At 39.7% G+C, this 20,074-nt stretch overlaps 1 long non-coding RNA gene across 4 annotated transcripts in view; it reads left to right on the top strand.

The window, feature by feature from the left end:
- LOC134809014 (uncharacterized) overlaps positions 1-20,074 on the top strand; it is a 298,651-nt gene that overhangs the window by 70,813 nt on the left and 207,764 nt on the right. Inside the window, exon 3 of one of the 4 annotated variants that reach the window (XR_010153497.1) lies at positions 11,489-11,560. The exons of the other annotated variants lie outside the window; for them this stretch is intronic. This is a non-coding gene — a long non-coding RNA (uncharacterized LOC134809014). The remainder of the gene's footprint in view (positions 1-11,488; positions 11,561-20,074) is intronic. 4 annotated transcript variants of the gene reach the window in all.

Below are 20,074 nucleotides of genomic sequence, written 5' to 3'. Positions count from 1 at the left end.
AAATGGAAGAACATTCCATGCTCATGGATAGGAAGAATCAATAACGTGAAAATGGCCACACTGCCCAAGGTAATTTATAGATTCAATGCCATCCCCATCAAGCTACCAATGACTTTCTTCACAGAATTGGAAAAAACTACTTTAAACTTCATATGGAACCAAAAAAGAGCCCGCATTGCCAAGTCAATCCTAAGTCAAAAGAACAAAGCTGGAGGCATCACGCTACCTGACTTCAAACTATACTACAAGGCTGTAGTAACCAAAACAGTATGGTACTGGTACCAAAACAGAGATATAGAGCAATGGAACAGAACAGAGGCCTCAGAAATAATACCACACATCTACAACCATCTGGTCTTTGACAAACCTGACAAAAACAAGACATGGGGAAAGGATTCCTTATTTAATAAATGGTGCTGGGAAAACTGGCTAGCCGTATGCAGAAAGCTGAAACTGGATCCCTTCCTTACACCTTATACAAAAATTAATTCAAGATGGATTAAAGACTTAAGTGTTAGACCTAAAACCATAAAAACCCTATAAGAAAACCTAGGCAATACCATTCAGGACTTAGGCATGGACAAGGACTTCATGTCTAAAACACCAAAAGCAATGGTAACAGAAGCCAAAATTGACAAATGAGATCTAATTAAACTAAAGAGCTTCTGCACAGCAAAAGAAACTACCATCAGAGTGAACAGGCAACCTACAGAATGGGAGAACATCTTTGCAATCTACTCATCTGACAAAGGGCTAATATCAAGAATCTACAAAGAACTCGAACAAATTTACAAGAAAAAAACAACCCCATCAAAAAGTGGGCAAAGGATATGAACAGACACTTCTCAAAAGAAGACATTTATGCCGCCAACAGACACATGAAAAAATGCTCATCATCACTGGCCATCAGAGAAATGCAAATCAAAACCACAATGACATACCATCTCACACCAGTTAGAATAGCGATCATTAAAAAGTCAGGAAACAACAGGTGCTGGAGAGGATGTGGAGAGATAGGAACACTTTTACACTGTTGGTGGGACTGTAAACTAGTTCAACCATTGTGGAAGACAGTGTGGCAAATCCTCAGGGATCTAGAACTAGAAATACCATTTGACCCAGCCATCCCATTACTGGGTATATACCCAAAGGATTATAAATCATGCTGGTATAAAGACACATGCACACGTATGTTCATTGCGGCAGTATTCACAATAGCAAAGACTTGGAACCAAGCCAAATGTCCAACAATGATAGACTGGATTAAGAAAATGTGGCACCATGGACATATACACCATGGAATACTATGCAGCCATAAAAAAGGATGAGTTCATGTCCTTTGTAGGGACATGGATGAAGCTGGGAAGCATCATTCTCAGCAAACTATCGCAAGGACAAAAAAACCAAACGCCACATGTTCTCACTCATAGGTGGGAATTGAACAATGAGAGCACTTGGACACAGGAAGGGGAATATTACACACCGGGGCCTGTCGTGGGGTGGGGGGAGAGGGGAGGGATAGCCTTAGGAGATATACCTAATGTAAATGACGAGTTAATGGGTGCAACAACCGACATGACACATGTATACATATGTAGCAAACCTGCACACGTTGTGCACATGTGCCCTAGAACTTAAAGTATAATAAAAAAAAAACCTTTTTGTTCTTGTTACTTATATTTTATTGTACTGTGTCTTGAAAAGTTGTAATTATTATTTTTGATTGGTTCATACATGAATAGTTTACATACCACAATTACATGTTATAGTATTCTGTGTTTTTCTGTGTACTTACTACTGTTAGTTAGTTTTGTACTTCTTGTCGGATAGGTCTGGTGTTGATGACATCCCTCAGCTTTTGTTTGTCTCGGAAAGTCTTTATTTCTCAGTCTGTTAAGGATATTTCCACTGAATATACAACTATAGGATAAAAGTATTTTTTTTCCTTCAGCACTTTAAATATGTCAAATATGTCATGCTACTCTCTCCTGGCCTATAAGGTTTCCACTGAGAAGTCTGCTGCTAGGTGTATTGGAGCTCCATTGCATGTTATTTGTTTTTTTCTGTTGCTGCCTTCAGGATCCTTTCTTTATTCTTGACTTTTGGGAGTTTAGTTATTAAATATCTTGAGGTAGTCTTCTTTGCATTATGTCTGCTTGTTGTTTTAAAACCTTCCTGTACTTGAAAATTGATATCTTTCCCTAGGTTTGGGTCGTTCTCTGTTACTATCCCTTTGAATAAACTTTCCATCCCTATCTCTCCTCCTACTTCCTCTGTAAGGCCAATAACTCTTAGTTTTCTCACTTTTGAGGCTATTTCTAGATCTTGTAGGTGTGCTTCATTGTTTTCTATTCTTTTTCCTCCTCTGACTATTTTCAAGTAGCCTGGCTTTAAGCTCACTAATTCTTCCTTCTGCTTTATCAGTTCTACTGTTTTGACACTAATGCATTTTTCAATATGTCAATTGCATTTTTCAGCTCCAGAATTTCTGCTTGATTTTTTAAATTATTTCAATCTCTTTCTTAAGTTGATTTGATAAAATTCTGAATTCCTTCTCTGTTATCTTGAATTTTGCTGAATTTCCTCAAAACAGCTAGTTTTAATTCTCTGTCGGAAACATCACATATCTCTATCTCTCCAGGATTGGTCCCTGGGGACTTACTTAGTTTGTTTATTGAGGTAGTGTTTTCCTGGATAGTCTAGATGCTATCCAATTCATTGTTGCCTGGGCATTGAAGAGTTAGGTATTTATTGTGGTCCTTTGAGTCTGGGCTTCTTTGTACCCATCCTTCTTGTAAAGTTTCCCAGGTATTCAAAAGGACTTGGGTGTTGTGATAGAAGTTTTTTGTCACTGCACTTATATCTGCATCAGGGTGTTACAGTAGGTAGCTAGTCAGACATGAGCAGAGCAGAAGAGGGCTCCCCCAACCACCCCATACACACACACACCCGGAATGTCAGGCAACCATCAGGTGATGGTCAGGTGGTTGTTAACTGTCTCTCTAAAATAATAATTGGTAACAACCAGCACCAGAGAAAGGCAGTCTTCTAATAATCTGAAACACCTGAAACTGGTGATCAGCAGCTTCCCAATAAGATCCCAGGAGTTGGCCAAGTAGGCTCAAGCACGTACATTAAGAGGCAAAATGGCAGAGTTTAACTGGTATATGACCTTCTAGGAATATTCAGCTGGTAAGGGAAGGACGACTCAAGTGAGAATGCATATAACTCCAGTAAACACATTGTGCATGCATACCTAACAAGTGCTAGCAGACCACTGCATATGCAGACAGCTCATCCCAAGAGAAGAATCAAGGGAGAAGAGATGCAGACCCCGTAAGTATGCCAACATATAAAACCCCAAGTCAAAAGGTCAAATGGTGCACTTGTCCTCAAGTTGCCCTCTTGGCCCTCTTCCAAGTGTACTTTACTTTCTTTTCATTCCTGTTCTAAAGCTTTTTAATAAACTTTCACTCCTGCTCTAAAACTTGCCTCAGTCTATTCTTCTGCCTTATGCTCCTCAGTCAAATTCTTTCTTCTGAGGAGTCAAGAATTGAGGTTGCTGCAGATCTATACAAATGTGCCACTAGTAACAAAGTGGTACCCCAAGCTTAGTAATGCTGTGGGTCTTGCAGACTCACAGAGGTTCCACATTGGTAGTCTTTTATATGATTCACAAGAATTCTCTGGATTACTAAGCAGAGACTCTTATTCTTTTCCCTTTCTTTCTCCCAAACATATGGAGTCTCTCTCTGTGCTAAGCTGCCTTAAGCTGGGGGAGTGTGCCGTATGCAGTGTGGCCTGTGTTGGGTCATATCTGAAGCTAGCACAGCACTGGGTCTCACCCATAGCCATGGCAACCATTGCCTGGCTATTGCCTATGTTTACTCAAGGTCACAGGGCTCTACAATCAGCAGGTGGTGAAGCTAGCTAGGTTTGTGTCCTTCCCCTCAGCAAGTTCCCATGAATGCCTGTCAGGTTCAGAAATGCTGTCTGGGAGGTAGGGCCTGTCATTGGACACCCTAGGAATCTAACCGGTGCCCTATTCTACTGTGGCTGAGCTGGCACCCATACTGTCTTGTGGCACCCAAGCAACAAGGCAAAGTCCTTCCCACATTTTTCTCCCCTTTCCACAAGCACAGGAATCTCTATCCATGGCCACCACCACACCAGACTGGTGTTGTGTACTACCTGGCTACTGCTCGAGGCCCAAAGGCTCTTCAGTGAGCTTGTGGTGAATGTTGCCAGGCCTGGGACTCTTCCTTCAGGGCAGCGGTAATCCCTCTGGCCCAGGGCAGGTCCAGAAATACCATCCAAGAGCCAAGGTCTGGAATCAGAGACCCCAAGAGCCCACTTTGTGCTCTACCCCACTGTGTACAAGCTGGTGCCTAAGCTGCAAGACAGGGTCTCATTTACTCTTCCTTCTCCTTTTCTCAAGCATAAAGGGTCCCTTCCAATAGGCACCATAGTTGGGAATGTGCGGGGTCACACCTGAAGCTAGCATGTTTCTAAGTCTCCCCCAAGGCTCACAGCAAGAACTGCCTATGTATCACTGCTGATTATCCAGGGCCAAGGGCTCTTTAGTCAGCAGTCATACAGTCAACTGCCAGACTGTATTCTTCTTCTCAAGACAGCAGGTTCCCTTCTGGTCCAGGGTATGTCTAGAAATGTTGTCCAAGAAGAAGAGCCTGGAATGAGGGCCTTAGGACTCTGCCTGGTACCCTATCCTACTGTGGGTGAGCTGGTATCCAAGTTGCCAGACAAAATCCTCTTTACTCTTGCGTCTCCTCTCCTGGCGTGGAGGGATGGAGACTCTCCTGGAGCTGCAAGCTACATTGTCTGGAGTTGGGGGAAGGGCAGTGCAAGCACTCCGTCGGCTGCCTGCACTGGTGTCTCACTAGATATTGTGCCCCCCAAGTTTACTGGCTCCAAGCCCAGCACAGCACCAAGATTTGCCCAGGAATGGCAGTCCTTGTGGCCTAGGCTGCCTTCAAGTTTATTTAGGACCTCATATCTGTTTAGCCTGTGGAGGTGAGGCTTGCAAGAACTCAGGTTCCAACCACTGGGATGGGTAATTCTCCTTTTACTAGCATTGGTCTAAATATTGTCTCCATGGGTGCCAACTAACTTCTACCTGATATTACTTTCTGCTGTGATAAGGCAGCACTGAGTTTCAATGCAAAGTTCCACCGCCACTGCGCTCTCACTCTCCCAAGTGCACAGATCCTCTCTGTGTGCCGTGCAGTCACTGGTGGGGATGGAGGAGGGGTGACATTGGCAATTCAAGACTGTCTTTTAGCTGGGCACAGTGGCTGGTGCCTGTAATCCCAGCACTTTGGGAGGCCAAGGTGGGAGGATTGTTTGAGCCCAGGAGTTTGAGACTAGCCTGGGCAACACAGTGAGACCCCCATCTCTACAAAAAATTAAAAAAAAAATGAGCCAGCCATTATAGCACGCACCTATGGTCCCAGCTACTCAGGAAGCTGAGGCAGGAGGATCACTTGAGCCTGGGAAGTTGAGGCTACAGTGTGATTGTGCCACTGCACTCCAGCCTGGGTAACAAAGTGAGCTTCTATCCCCCAAAAAAAGACCATTTTTTCTACCCACTTTAATGCCTCTTTCAGGGATATGAAGTTAAAATAAAGTACTATGATTGCTCATCTGATTTTTGGTTCTTATGACGGTGATTTTTAGGGTAGATAGTTGTTCAATTTGGTGTTTCTGCGGGGAGGATGATTGGTAGAGGCTCCTATTTGGCCATCTTGCTCTGCTTCCACTTCAGATATTTTGCTTTACAGTCTTTTTGCGTTTCACTTTGGGAAGTTTCTATGAACATATCTACAAGCTTGCTGATTCTTTCTCAAGCCTGTCTAATCTACTGATGAGCCCATTGAAGGCATTTTTTGTTTCTATTTTTGAATTTCAGCATTTCTTTTGGATACTTTCTTAGTTTCCATCTCTTTGTTTATGTTACCCATCTGGTTCTGTGTGCTGTTTACTTTTGCCACAAGAGCCCTTAACATATTAACAATAGTTATTTTAAATTCCCTGCCTGATAATTGCAAAATCTGTGCTGCCTCTGAGTCTTATTCTGATACTTGCTTTATCTCTTCAGACTGTTTTTTTTCTTACTTCATAGCATGCTTCGTTATTTTGTTGAAAGTTAGATATAACGTATCAGGTAATAGAAACTGAAGTAAACATCTCTTCATTGTGAGGTTTTATGTTAATCTTACTAGGAGTTAGGTCATGTTTAATGTTTGCTATAGCTGTAGGTATGAAAGACTTTAATTTCCTCTAATGTACTTATGTTTGTCTTCCTTATTGTCTTTAGGTTTTCTTAACAACTCTGTCTTAAACTGAGTCTGCATCTCACAGTCCTTTCAGCTATTTTTCACGGTTATTATGCTACAGTCCTGTTGAGGAGTGGTAAAATGTAGGTGAGGGGACACATTCAGTAATCCTATGATTCAGTGTTAGTCTTTTAGTGGGCCTGTGTCCCTGGTCTATAACCATTTTAAGTGTTTATTAGCTTCTCCTCTTGCCCGTCCTGTCCCACTGAGTCATTAATTAGGTGAGCTAGAGAAGGCTGGAGTTATGTAATTGCCCTAAGTGCTCTTCTCTCAGTTCAGATAAGGCTCTATTCAAGTCTTTTTCCTATACTTTTCCTTATTTTGAAGTATGCCCAGAACGTTCTCCACAGCAACTGAGAGCCTATACTGAATAGGCTTCAGTCGTGGAGGACGTTCTGGGCATATTTCAAAATATGAGAAGAGTTATCTCCTCTTCTTGACGTTGCCATGTGTAGATTTGTTGTTGTTAGCATCTTACCATGAGAACCTGATGTAGTTCCTGGAGTTAATACCAATGATGTGGGGCCCCTAGGACTGTGAACCCCTGGAATTTCTCACTTTCACGCTAGACAAAACTTAGCCTCCAGCAATTCATCCAAGTTACTGGTTAACCGTTTCTACTAGCCTGCTCCTCCAGGTAAGGTGAGGCCAGCTGTGATTTTCTTTATTCCCCTGCTTCTGCAGATTTTACTATGGTAGTTTGCCCTGAGATCTCAATTCTCTGATGAGTTCAAGAAAAGTTGTTGAGTTTTCATTTGTTCAGCTTTTTCCTTATTGCAAGGATGGGAGTGGTAACTTCCAAGCTCCTTACATGTCAGAACTGAAACTAAAGTCCACACAGTAAATACATTTATTGTTTCTTTTAAATTTTATAGTAGAGCTTGCTATTTTAGGCTTTAACTTGGATTACCGCAGGTTTTCCAGGGTCCTGGTTGTACCAGTTGTAAATATGTTAAAGCCTATAACTTATTTTAACACCTGCTTTCAATCTCGAAGTTTCTCAATTTTAGTGGAAATCGTATGGTTACCTTTGCAATTGAAACAGAGTTCCCTGATCCCCCTCTCAACTCCTCTTTTCTCTTTCTCTGCCATGTGTTCTGCTGTCCATCTGTTTGCCTCTTCATCTCCTCACCTGCTGGTCTGTGGGTCTGCCAGTCTGCCTGGTCTGCTCTGGAGCTTGGGGTTTGGGGTTTATATGGGGCAGGATAGGGGGTGTGGTGGACAAGAAGACAACTTTTTGGGTTTGGAAAAAGAAATGCCTGTTCTCATTTAGGGCTGCAGGTATCCAGGCTTGAGGGTGGGGGCCTTTGTGGGGAACTGCCCTCTTTTACCCAATATTTCCCTGTCTCCTGTCCATATCACAATGATACCCTTGGGAATAATTAAAGACTTACGTGACAAAGGCCGTTGCTTTTGACTCTTGCACTTGACTGGTTTTGTTACTGGAAAATCATACACCACTTTTTCCTTTCTTTCTTTAGTATCCCTCCCTACTCACCATTTGTTTTCATTTTCACTTGTTCTTTTCACAGATACCCCCAATGTGGTAACTAGAATATGTTCTCTATGACAATTAAGGCCCTTCGTGGTCGTATAATTTAACCATCAGGACTGAGATTTGAGAATGACTGTTTTAACATGACTTAACTGTTTGTTCCAGGAATATTTTTATCTAGAAATATATGACTTGTAAACTAGTAAGTAATTTCACTGTTTGCTTCAGGAAATTCCTAATTTGTTTAGGAAAATTATTATCTCACTTGGTCACAGTGCTTGCTTATCCAAAAGAGCTTACTTATGAAGACTCAAGACTGTTTTCTTGATATGTCTGTTACATATTATCATTAATTAATTTGCTTAATCCTAACAAGTTGTCCTCCTTGAAAAGATTTGAAAGGTGTCCTCCTTGAAAGATTTGCTTGTTTGAGCACAGACCTCAAAACCCTATGTGTATATATCCTTTTATGCGGATATGCATATATATACACATATATTCTTTTATGCCCTATGTCTTCTGAGAACTATGAAGATTCACTTTAGATTATTTTTTATCTTGTTGCAGTAGGTTTAATCAACTTAGTTTTGCATGATCACAGGTCATTTGCATGGTCTTGAACTCTTAATAGTATTAGAATTTCTGGAGCAAGTACATTGATTATACTCCATTATAATCCTGAAAACACTGGATTGTCCTGAAAAAAATAAATTGGATAGAAAAGACAGGCAAATTTTTTCTTTGCTTTTCATTACCTGCTTGTACATGGCCCAGATTCTTATTCCACCAAGTCCAATAACAAGCCATTAATTCTGACACTATTCCTATGAATTAAGAATATTCTTATCTCAACTCCACAGGTGGAGAACTAGGAACAGAGGCTAATAGACTTGTTTAAGGTCACTAAGTGAACCAGTATCCTGGCTGGCTGGGATACAGACCAGGTCGCTTGACTGTCAGCCCCATGCTCTGTGTACCAGATGTGACACCATTCTGCTCTGCCATCAGTGAGCTATTGACCTTGTCTCCTTCTTAGCTGGCAGAGGTCTACTCTGTGTGCTAATGTCAGTTCTGCAGTTTATACCTTGAATTACTTTTCTGCATGGCCAACTTTGTAGTGTTGCAATATTTTCAGGGTATGGCAAAACATGGTGTAAAATAATCTTTTAAAAATTGACATAAGATAGGGAGGTAGGAGAATTCTTAAAACATGCTGAAACTTACAATGTAATAGAAGAAAAAATCAAATGGATTTCAAAAGTGAGCTTTTTTAAATGGCTAAGATCTACATAGCCAAGCACACATTGCATATTTTAAAAGAAAAATAGCTAAACTAAGTTTTCATCATATCCTGGGGTAGCTAATAAGTCTTAAGTTATACTGTAAATACAATGTCCTTCATGTAAACTCATTTGATTTAGGCAGGATATCCTTGAATTACAACTTCTATCCATCTCCATTTTGGCAATGTGTCTCCAAAAATGTTGTGAATTGAAATAGTTTTCCTTTCAGTGGGTTCTACTTTCTTTTGCTTTATATCTCCTTTCTTCATTCATTACAATAGTATTTACTACAAAACTGCCATCATGATTTATTTCTCTGTAGGCCAAATCTGATTAAATAGAGTGTTATTAAGGTCTACTGAGGACTTAATCATTCCTATTTACCTCAAAAAGTGTAAAGAGGTTATAAATGTCACTTTCCAAAAGTTTCTGAAAATTTTGTGAGGGGTCATTAGAAAAAGATCTCAGAGATCCATAAGTGAGTTACTCACTGAAAAAGAGAAGATCCAACGAATCCTGGGTAACTACTTGCCAGCTGAAAAAAGCATATGGTAACCCCTTTACACAGAACTCAATTAGGACATAATCATATAACTTGTTACAGAATTCGTGGACCCTGAAATGGTTGACACTTAGTATTTTAAAGGGAAACACCCATTTTTCCTCAGTCTCTTTGCTTAACACTTCATGAAGAACTTTTAAAAAATGTTTTACTGCTTACTTATGGAAGACATGAAATTCTTGGACAGTATATATGTGAATCAGAGATAATCTCTGGATAAAGGGATTTGGAAAGTGGCTATCGGAATAGGAGATAGAAAAGAATTTGTCTTGAATAAATCCACAGGAAGGATAGCAATATTAGGCACCAAGTTAAAAAAGTAAACAAAGTGTCTGGGTTGAGCCAGGCACCTGTATTAGTTAGGGTTCTTCAGAGAAATAGAACCAATAAAATACACACATACATACATATCTATGTGTGTGTGTGTGTGTGTGTGTGTGTGTGTGTGTTTATATGTATCTATGTTTATATATAGGCAAAATTTTTCTTTAGTTTTTATTGCCTGCTTGTACCTGGCCCTCTATATACATAGAGAGAGAGAGAGATGTATGAGATGTATTATGAAGACCTGGTTCATGCAATTGTGGATGACAAGTACCACAGTCTGCTATCTGCAAGGTGGATATCCAGGAAATCCAGTGATGTAATTCAGTCTGGGTCTGAAAGCCTTAGAACCAGAGAAGCCAGTGATGTAAATCCTAGTCCAAGGGAAGGAGAACATAAAATGAGATGTCCCAGCTTAAGTGATGAGACAGGAAAAAAAGGAATAAATCTCTCCTTCCTTTGCCTTTTGTTCTATTCAGGACTTCAGTGGATTAGATGGTGCCATTCGCGTTTGGGAGGGCAATCACTTTACTGCATCCCCTGATTCAACTGCTAATCTTATCCAGAAACATCCTCATAGACACACTCAGAAACATGTTTACTCTGGGGACCTTGTGGCCCACTCAAGTTGACACCTAAAATTAACCACAAGTCTCCTCCTTGTCAACTGAGCACCCACACACATCTTCTTAAACCATACTCAGTCTCCAAATGAAGACAATAATAAGGTCATAATTCCACCTAACATAATACAACTATCCTGTGTACAACTAAAAACACACTAACCCTTTCCCCAGAAGAGGAGGTAAATGTCTTTTCTTTTCTTTTTTTGTGAGACTGAGTTTTGCTCTTGTCACCCAGGCTGGAGTGCAATGGTATGATCATGGCTCACTGCAACCTCCACCTCCCAGGTTCAAGCAATTTTCCTGCCTCAGCCTCTTGAGTAGCTGGGATTACAGGCGCCCACAACCACACCTGGCTAATTTTTGTATTTTTAGTAGAGATGGGGTTTCACCATGTTGACTAGGCTGGTCTCGAACTCCTGACCTCAAATGATTTGCCACCTCGGCATCCCAAAGTGCTGGGATTACAGGCGTGAGCAACCATGCCTGGCTGGAGGTAAATTTCTTGAGTGATGTTTTATATTCCTTTTAATATCCTGTAATGTAAATACTGTAATATAAAATCAACAATTTTAAATTATATGATATAAAATAAATACATGTTATGTGAAAAGAGAATTAGAAAGAAAACAAACATACTGATTTGATTGGCTCTGTGTCCACGCCCAAATCTCCTCTCCAGTTGTAATCCCCACATGTCAGGGGAGGGACCTGGTGGGAGGTGATTGGATCATGGGGGCAGATTTTCCCTGTGGTGTTCTCATGACAGTGAGGGAGTTTTCATGAGAGCTGATGGTTTTAAGTGGCAATTCCTCACTCTTTCTCTCTCTCTCCTGCTGCCATGTTAGACGTGCCTTGCTTCCTCTTCACCTTCTGCCATGATTGCAAGTTTCCTGAGGCCTCCTCAGCCATGTGGAACTGTGAGTCAATTAAACTTCTTTCCTTTATAAATTACTCAGTGTCAAGTATGTCTTTATAGTAGTGTGAAAACAAATTGGTACAGATACAGACATATATATACACACACACACACACACACACACACACAAATGAAGATGTATTATGAGGAATAGGCTCACGTGATTCTTAGTCAGTTTGGGCTGCTATAACAAAGAATTATAAACTATTTATTAGAAATTTGTTTTCATAGAAATTTATTTCTCACAGCTCTGGAGTTTAGAAATCCAAGGTCAGGTTGTCAGCAGGTTTGGTGCCCACCAAGGCCTCTCTCCTTGGCTTGCAGCCCTTGGCTGATTTTTTTTTTGCTGTGTCCTCACATGGTCTTTTCTCTGTATGTGCATCCCTCGTGTCTCTCTGTGCGTCCAAATTTTCTGTTCTTATAAGGACCCCAGTCAGATTGCATTAGGGTTCACCCATGTGATATCATTTAAACTTAATTACCTCTTTAAAAGTCCTGTCTCCAAAAACTGCCTCATTCTGAGGTAGCGGGGGATAGAGCTTCAACATATGAATTTGCAGGGAACACAATTTACTACATAACAAAATATGACAGATCTCTGAAAGGTAACATGGACTCTTACTTTTTATCTTATGTATTTTTATTTCCTCCTTATTCTAGAGGCAGTGTAGCACAACAACTAAATGCATGGCTCTGGAGCCAGCCTACCTGCATTCATTCTTTGCCATGCTACTTACTAGGTTTGCAACCAAAGGCAAATTGCTTGACTTCTCTGTATCTCAGTTTCCTTGCATGTGAAATGGAAATGGAATTGTCAGTAATAACTACCTCATTGGATTGGTGTGAAGTTTAAATGGATGAATACATATAACATACTTAGTAGTTGCTGGCACACAATAAACATTCAATAAGTGTTAAGTATGAAGAATAACAATAATTTCTGGCCATAGAATATATAGTATGATACTTATACATATTAGTGCTATAGATAAATATTTGTATTCTGTAGAGATGTATCCATTTTTCATTAAATGGCATAATCAGAAAGAAAGATGTATAAATTTAAGGTGACTATCCCAGCTATAATTTGCGTCACTTACTTTTCACATATTCACATACAGCATACATCTGTCTGACCATCTGTGTTTCTAAAATAACTCCAGTGAGATTTCAGACACCTAATATTGTTAATAACAAAAACGCCATGTGTCTTTTACATTTGTGTGGGTGATAATTCTGTACTTTAGTTTGCCGTATTAAATTCACCCTTAATCTAGTTTTTGGTATATTTTGAAACATGGGTTAGCCCTTTTATTTTTTCTTTATAAATACATTACCATCGTTTTCTCTCTCATCTTCACAAATTCTAAATAGTAAGCAAAAAGGAAAAAAATTTTAAATGATAACTATTTTATGCGTGTGCTTTTATATACAGTACCTTTCACCCATGACAATGACCTGCTAATAGTCAAATCCAATGAACTGTGTTCAGGCATTAACTAATTTATTGAAAGCAATGTCTCTGCATCACTTTTTTTTCTTTTTACTAACATACATAACATTTGCTCTTTGCCTAGCCCTGCTATAAGCAATTTCCATTTATTAAATTATTTAGTTTTCAGAACAGCCCTATAGAGTAGGTGTTATTATTCCCATTTTACAAATGAGGAAATTTAGGCACAAAGAGATTAAGCTACTTGCCCTTCAGTGAGTACATAGTCGGGCCATCATTAGGCCTAGGCAGTCATGTTGCATTTTCATTCTGGACACTTTTTCTTTTATTTGCTTATAGAATACCACTCATTTCTAACCTTTCTGGCCACTCAAATAAAATCCTTTATTAAATCTCTCTCTTTCCATGAAATGCAGCTTAAATATTGTAGCTTCTCACAGTTCTATTCTTAGAATGTTTGTTTTCTCTCTTTAAACTCCTACTCATTCTAGGACTGAGGTACAATCTAAACAGTGATAATCTTACATTTATACTCTAGAGCCATCTTTTCCCTGAAGTGAACATATATTTCCAACCACCTACTCAGCACCTCCAGCTTGAATGCTGAGCATGCGCAAAAGTGAACTCTCCATTTGCCTCACTCTTCCCATATTGCTCCTCCTCCTTCAGTTCCAATTCCTAAGCCTCCTAGTGGACTCTTCCATCTCCCTCATTTCATGTGTGCAATCTGCAACCAAGTTCTATTGATTCTAGCCCCAAGTAGCTCCTTAATCTTGCCCCTTATCTCAAATCTAGTAGGTGGGTGCTTATAGATTTTCTGTTATCTTTTCATCCATTAATGACTTTTACTTACTAAAAATTATCATTTGACCATTGTATAGTCAACTTATGTTAGTATTCTCTGCAGTTTGAAACATTTCAGTCATTCCTTTACCTTAATTTTCCCAATATCCCAAACCTGAGCCAGGATTTTATTTCATTACGTAGTTTTCTGTTTTTTATTTGCTAGAAAGGAATTGAGTTTCTTTTTCATCACAAGTAAGTATCTTGATCTTCCTCAAGATCAAGATACTTTGAAGATCAAGCCTTTTGCAGAGTTTTAAAAAATAGATGGGATTTTTGTTTCCTCCCTCAGCAGTAACCACTACACAAATAGCATGCAAAGAGATAAAGAACTTTTAAGAATGGCCTGGTATATTTTCCTTTGGGCTAGTTCCTTGATCTACAAATTCTTTGGGAAGAATGTTAATTTCATTGTCTATTATCTCTCACCTCAACTTTTGCAACAATCTTCAAACCTGTTTCTCTCTTTCTCCACTCTATATAATCTTCCTAAAAATTAAAAACAAACAAACAAACAAACAAAAAACACTCTGTTGGCCACTGGATTAGGTGAAAATCTTTCAGAATGGCTTGCAGGGTCTTGGACAAGTCAGCTGAAAAATGACCTCTTCAGCTTCCTCTTCCTCTGCCTCTCTTCACCTTCCTCTTCCTCTCCCTCTCTTCATCATATCCCTTAAATTCAAGCCACAATAAATTCTAGCTCCATGCACAGCTTTTCTTTCTCTAATGCCATATACTCCAGTTGTATCTGAAAACACATACATTTCATTAAGGCTTGACCCTGACCTGACATCTGGATGCTCCTCCTTGATGTCTGTCACCACCCACCCATCATGTTTCCCAGGACAACCCTGCCCTGCCTTGCTCTGCCCCGATGAACGGGCAGGTCTCATGCGTAATTTTCATCATCTGGCTCCTTGTCTCTGACACTTTTCTTATAATTGCTGAACTCCCAACCTCTTGTTTCTAAAAATGGATTTAGATTTTTCGACTTGAACTTCACTGCTAATTTTTAGATAGGGTTTGACTTCTGACTTTGTCCCCAGGCATGTGAGATAATCACCCCACAGGATGGAGCCTTGACCCCAGACTCAGTCACCTTTCCAGACACTCCTGTAAATCCAAAGGCCCCTTAAGGGAGGGATCATACAGTCTGTTAAACATCTTCTTGTTTCCCTCAGAAAGAACTGGTCATTGCCTCCTTGGTGCTTCCATGATTATCCTCTATTTATATTTCTGATATTTCTATCTTGTGGTTATATTGCAATAATAATACTTGAGAGCACATTCTCAGGTGTGAGGAGTGTAACTTGGCACTTCTGTGCCTCCAGTTCAATGCTCCTCCTGTAGCCTCTTGTATCGCTTTTACTACTTTGTGCCCTCTTCCCCTGACTTGAGTATGCCTCTGCTTTCCTCAACTTGCACCTGTGATTCTTCTTCAGAGTATGCCCTTGGACTACTATCCCTTTGCCCAGAAGCCCAGAGAACTGGTGGTGCCTGGGAAGTACATTCATCCCAGGTGGCTGTTAACCAATGACTGAATGATGAGAGAGTCTCAATCAAGGGACAGGACCACTCTGAGGCATAGGCTAAAGCTATTCTGTATAGGACTTTGCCTAAAGCCTTACTTGGCTTCTTTCTCCTCCATGCCATGCTTCCCCCTCTCCCTATTGATTTTTCTCAGGAGTACTTCCCTAATGATTCATTTGCATGGAGCTTGGTGCATGATCTACTTCTAGAGAGCTTGATCTAAGAATACCACTTAATCTCCCTTTCATGTCCGTTTTGTTTGGTTACAGAAAAAGTATTCCAAGTAGATTCTAAGTAAATGTAGTCACTTCAGATTAAATTTCAATCAATTCAGAATTTTCACAGAATCTCTTCTCCTTTCTCCATAAATTATGGTAGGGCTGTCGTGGTGGTGATGTTTTTATAGTTTCATGAGGAATTATGTCCATCTGGCCCCAGTTGTCAGAATCTATCCTGTGGCATATCATATTACACCCAATTATCTATTTCTATGTTTGTTCTCATTACTATGGTTAAAGCTTTAAAGTGCCCAGATCTTTTTCTCCTTCTCCTGCTCCTCCTCCTTCTTTGTTCTAAGCACTTAGAATAGGGACACTAACTGTTCAGTGAAAGCACTGAATACCTTTGTAAGCTAGTCATTATCATCCTAGTTTTACAGATGTAAATGAGGCTCAGAGAGATGAAATAATTGAGGCAAAGGAAGATAATTGATTAATAGCAGAACTTGAATGCGATCTTCTGACTTGGTATGAATTTTTCCACACCACCCTTCCTCACCTTCCTCTATACCATCCTCTGGATCCTATGACTGTGTCATTATGCCTGATTTTCAAGGGAAAGTCCTGTGTATAGTGACCTCAGCCACAGAAAGTTAGTCACAAACATCTTCTTGTAGGCTTTTTAGAGAAGGGAAGAATCATTGCAAAGCCTTTGTCACTACTGGAAATAAAAACAGAATCTTCCTGATCAGGCTTCCTCCTCAAATATGAACATTAATTAACAGTTTTCTTTCCTTCTTGGAGAAACTGTGCACAACTTTAAGCTTTCATTGAAAACATACCTATAATAAGATCAAGCATCAGTTTTTATATCATTTTTATCTGTTTGGTAAGCAATCTACAATCTACTGGGAGGGAGGGGTCCAGCCATGCTAGAAGGAAAGTATTGTGTCTTTAGGGAAGGTGTGTGTTTGAATCAGAAAGAAGACCAATTAATAATGGAAATATCCCATGATGCAATGGAAGAAATGTACTCTAGGGAGGTTTGATGTAAGGACAATGCTTTTAAATTATTGATATTACAATGAGCAAGAAAGTCTGAGCACAATACTCTTTTTTATTCCCACCAATTCTCACTCTTGGGAATTCAAGACCTTAGATCAGGTGGTATGTTACAGGGATCAAAAGGCATCTCTCATATCTCAGAGGACCAGAGGTGGCATGACCCCTTATTCCTATGCATGTGTGCAGGCGTCTGGACTGTCCTATTGTAATATGTATCTGTGCTGAGCTGTGTGAGCATAGAAGCTGCACAGATCCTGCTTGGATATGCTACCTAGCAGGAGGGAAGAACAGTGAAGTTTGAAAGGCGTGATTTAGTTAATATGCTACACTCTGCCTCTCAGGCACTTGGGGGCACATCTTTTGTTACTCTGGCTTATTTCTTCTGACAAGGGCATGATTTAGCAGTTTGTTAGGGAACAACATTACCATTTAGTGGAAGAGCACTTTCCGTTTTAAAACTTTTAACTTAAATTAATGTCATCTAGAGTATATTTGTTTTAACCTATTGACTCTTAGCACTTAAACACCTTAGGCAAGATCCATCTGTATGTACAGAACCTGAAATCATTTGCAATTTGGTAATGTGTCTCATTGTAGCATGGTTGAATGCCATTATGAATTAAATACAGTAGTACCATCTTATATTCCATTTTGAGATCTTCAAGTTGACATTTACTTGTTGCAAGCAAATTCCATGCAAAAATTGGCATAGTATACTCTCTAGCTTACACATTTATGATATTTTAATTTTTTCATTTAGAACTCTGTATAGTAACTTGAGGGCTTTTTTTTTCTAAATATATATTGGGGATGAAGAAATGTCTATAATGGGAGGTACATGACAAGGTAAATAATAATTGGTACCTTCAGAACTGCTTCTAAATAAAATTTCAAGCTTAATGAAATTTGGCCTCAGCTAAAGCTTTCTCTGTGTTTTTTTTTTTCCCCTCTAGTATCCACTGTCCTCAGAATGGCCCTTTTTCTTGCCTCTCTTGTATGTGTCTTCTGTGCTCCCAGGAGTATGGTTCTCTTCTGTGCCACCGAAAGCTATAATGATTCCTTCTTCTGAAAGGGCCGAAGAGGACTTTCTACTGAAGTCCAAGAGGGGCTGAAAGCAGTTATAACCCTGGGTCCTCTAATTCTAGCTCAGCCTTCTCACTCATGAAAACTTCAGGCTGTTGATGGGCTTGCCAAAAAAAAAAAGAAAAAAAAAGAATCCCATTACTTTTACTTTGATACAATGTACTTTAAACTCATTGTGGAGGAAAATTTATTGCCTTATTAACATGTCTCTGGTTTTCTTTTTGGAAATAATGGATTTTTTTTCTGGCTGGTTGGATTGACAGTGAAGTTTAGTTTTTATAGGCTATTCTCTGTGTTGCTTAGGAAATGGATTTGGGGACCAGATTCAGAGTTCCAGGTTCAGAGACCAATCTTGAGTTATTAATCTAATAAATTTAGTTGAGTGCCTACTATGTGATAAGAATTGTTTGAGGTACTGAGAAAACAATAATGAGCAAGGCAGACAAAGTCTAAACTCTCATAAAGCTTATGTTGTGATGGAGTAGGGAAATGTATTAGTCTGTTCTCACACTGCTGTAAAGAACTACCTGAGACTGGGTAATTTATAAAGAAAAGAGGTTTAATTGACTCACAGTTCCACATGGCTAGGGAGGCCTCAGGAAAATTACAATCATGGTGGAAGGCAAAGGAGAAGCACACAGTGGCAGGAAAGAGAGCGAGGGGGAATATGCCAAACTTTTAGAACCATCATATCTCGCGAGAACTCACTCACTGTCACAAGAACAGCCTGGGGGAAATCCACCCCCATGATTCAATCACCTCCCACCAGATCCCTCCCCTGACACATGGGGATTACAATTCAAAATGAGATTTGGGTGGAGACACAGAGCCCAACCATATCAGGAAACAAACAAAACTTTGTAAGTAAAGAAGAAAACTATCAAGCCAAGTGTTACATGCAGTGAAGTGGAGTGGTATGATAGAGAGTGGTTGGAGCTGTTTAAATGAACAGGGAAGGCTTCTTTGAGGAGGTGTTTTTTAGGCTACCAGTTAAATAGCAAATCATGTTATTCATTTGATGAGCCCTGTGTATTTTTATTTTAGGAGGATGAGATTCCTGGTAGGGCAAAGGCCCTAAGGCTAGACTAAATACAGGTTGTCAGACCAGAGGACATAAGATAGCCAGTATTGCTGAAGTGTTCTAGGCAGGAGGAAGATTGGTAAGAGATGAGATGAGAGAGGCAGACAGGGGACACATCTTCTAAGGATTTGTAGGGCATATTAAAGAGTTTAGATTTTATTGTAAATCTGTGGGAAGTCATTGGAGGTTTTAAGCAGGGTACTACTATTTTAAAATGATCACAGTTGCTGCTGCATGGAAAGTCAAAAAATGCTAAAAATTCACAAGAAGAAGACAGAGGAAGAGTGATGGTTATTTAGCAGATGCTTTCCTTTGGACGTCTCCCTTCTCCTCTGTTTTAATCTTGTGAGTTCTTAGCATCTTTTGACTTTTTATATCCTCTTCTGATTGCTAATGCTTCCCTTGAAATCTTCGGACAAAAGTATTGCTGGTGCCTAGCATCAATAGATTAGGCAAATATCAGCCTAGCACGATGGCTCATGCCTGTATTCCCAGCATAATGGAAGGCCAAGAAAGGAGGATTGTTTAAGCCCAGGAATTTGAGACCAGCCTTGGCAAGATAGCAAGACCTCTGTCTCTACAAAAATAAAAAAATTTAGCTGTGCACGGGTCCTAGTTCCTTGAGAGACTGATGTGGGAGGATCCCTTAAGCCCTGGAAATTGAGGCTGCAGTGAGCTGTGATAGTGCCACTGCACTCCCACCTGGGTGACAGATCAAGACCCTGTCTCAAAAAAATAAATAAATAAATAAAAATAAAAATTTGTATCAACTCAGGTAGCCATGATGACAAACCATTTTAAGATACAGGAATTACTGGGCATGACCAGGTATATGTGTTTGATACATAGAAGAAATTGGAGCCAATAGAGGTTTGTGACATTGCTTAGTCCTGGAAGAAAATGGGTTATAAAAAATTTTAACTGCAGCCACTTGGATGCTAAAACCTTGTTGCTTAAGTAAGAAGTTCTAACTATATTTTTCATTGACCATTTTAATTTAAGTCACTCTTAAAGCTGTTTATGAGGATCATTAAATCATTATATGTAATGCTTTGATTTCCTGTTTCAATTTCAATTCTCTTCTTTCTACTGTATGTTACTGTGCTAGAATGAGATACTGCTGAGAACAAGAAAATCAGGGTCCCAGGCCTCATGAGACTTATAGTCTAGAAAGAAAGAAAGCAATTAGGCATTTAATTGACTTTGAGCATAGTGAGTTCTTGTTCCATGTTAGTTTTCTAA

This window comes from Pan troglodytes, chromosome 1 (assembly GCF_028858775.2).
Source record: "Pan troglodytes isolate AG18354 chromosome 1, NHGRI_mPanTro3-v2.0_pri, whole genome shotgun sequence".
NCBI classification, from domain to species: domain Eukaryota; kingdom Metazoa; phylum Chordata; class Mammalia; order Primates; family Hominidae; genus Pan; species Pan troglodytes.
The sequence above is the reverse complement of the archived record's forward strand: the minus strand, read 5'-3'. Positions and strand labels throughout refer to the sequence as shown.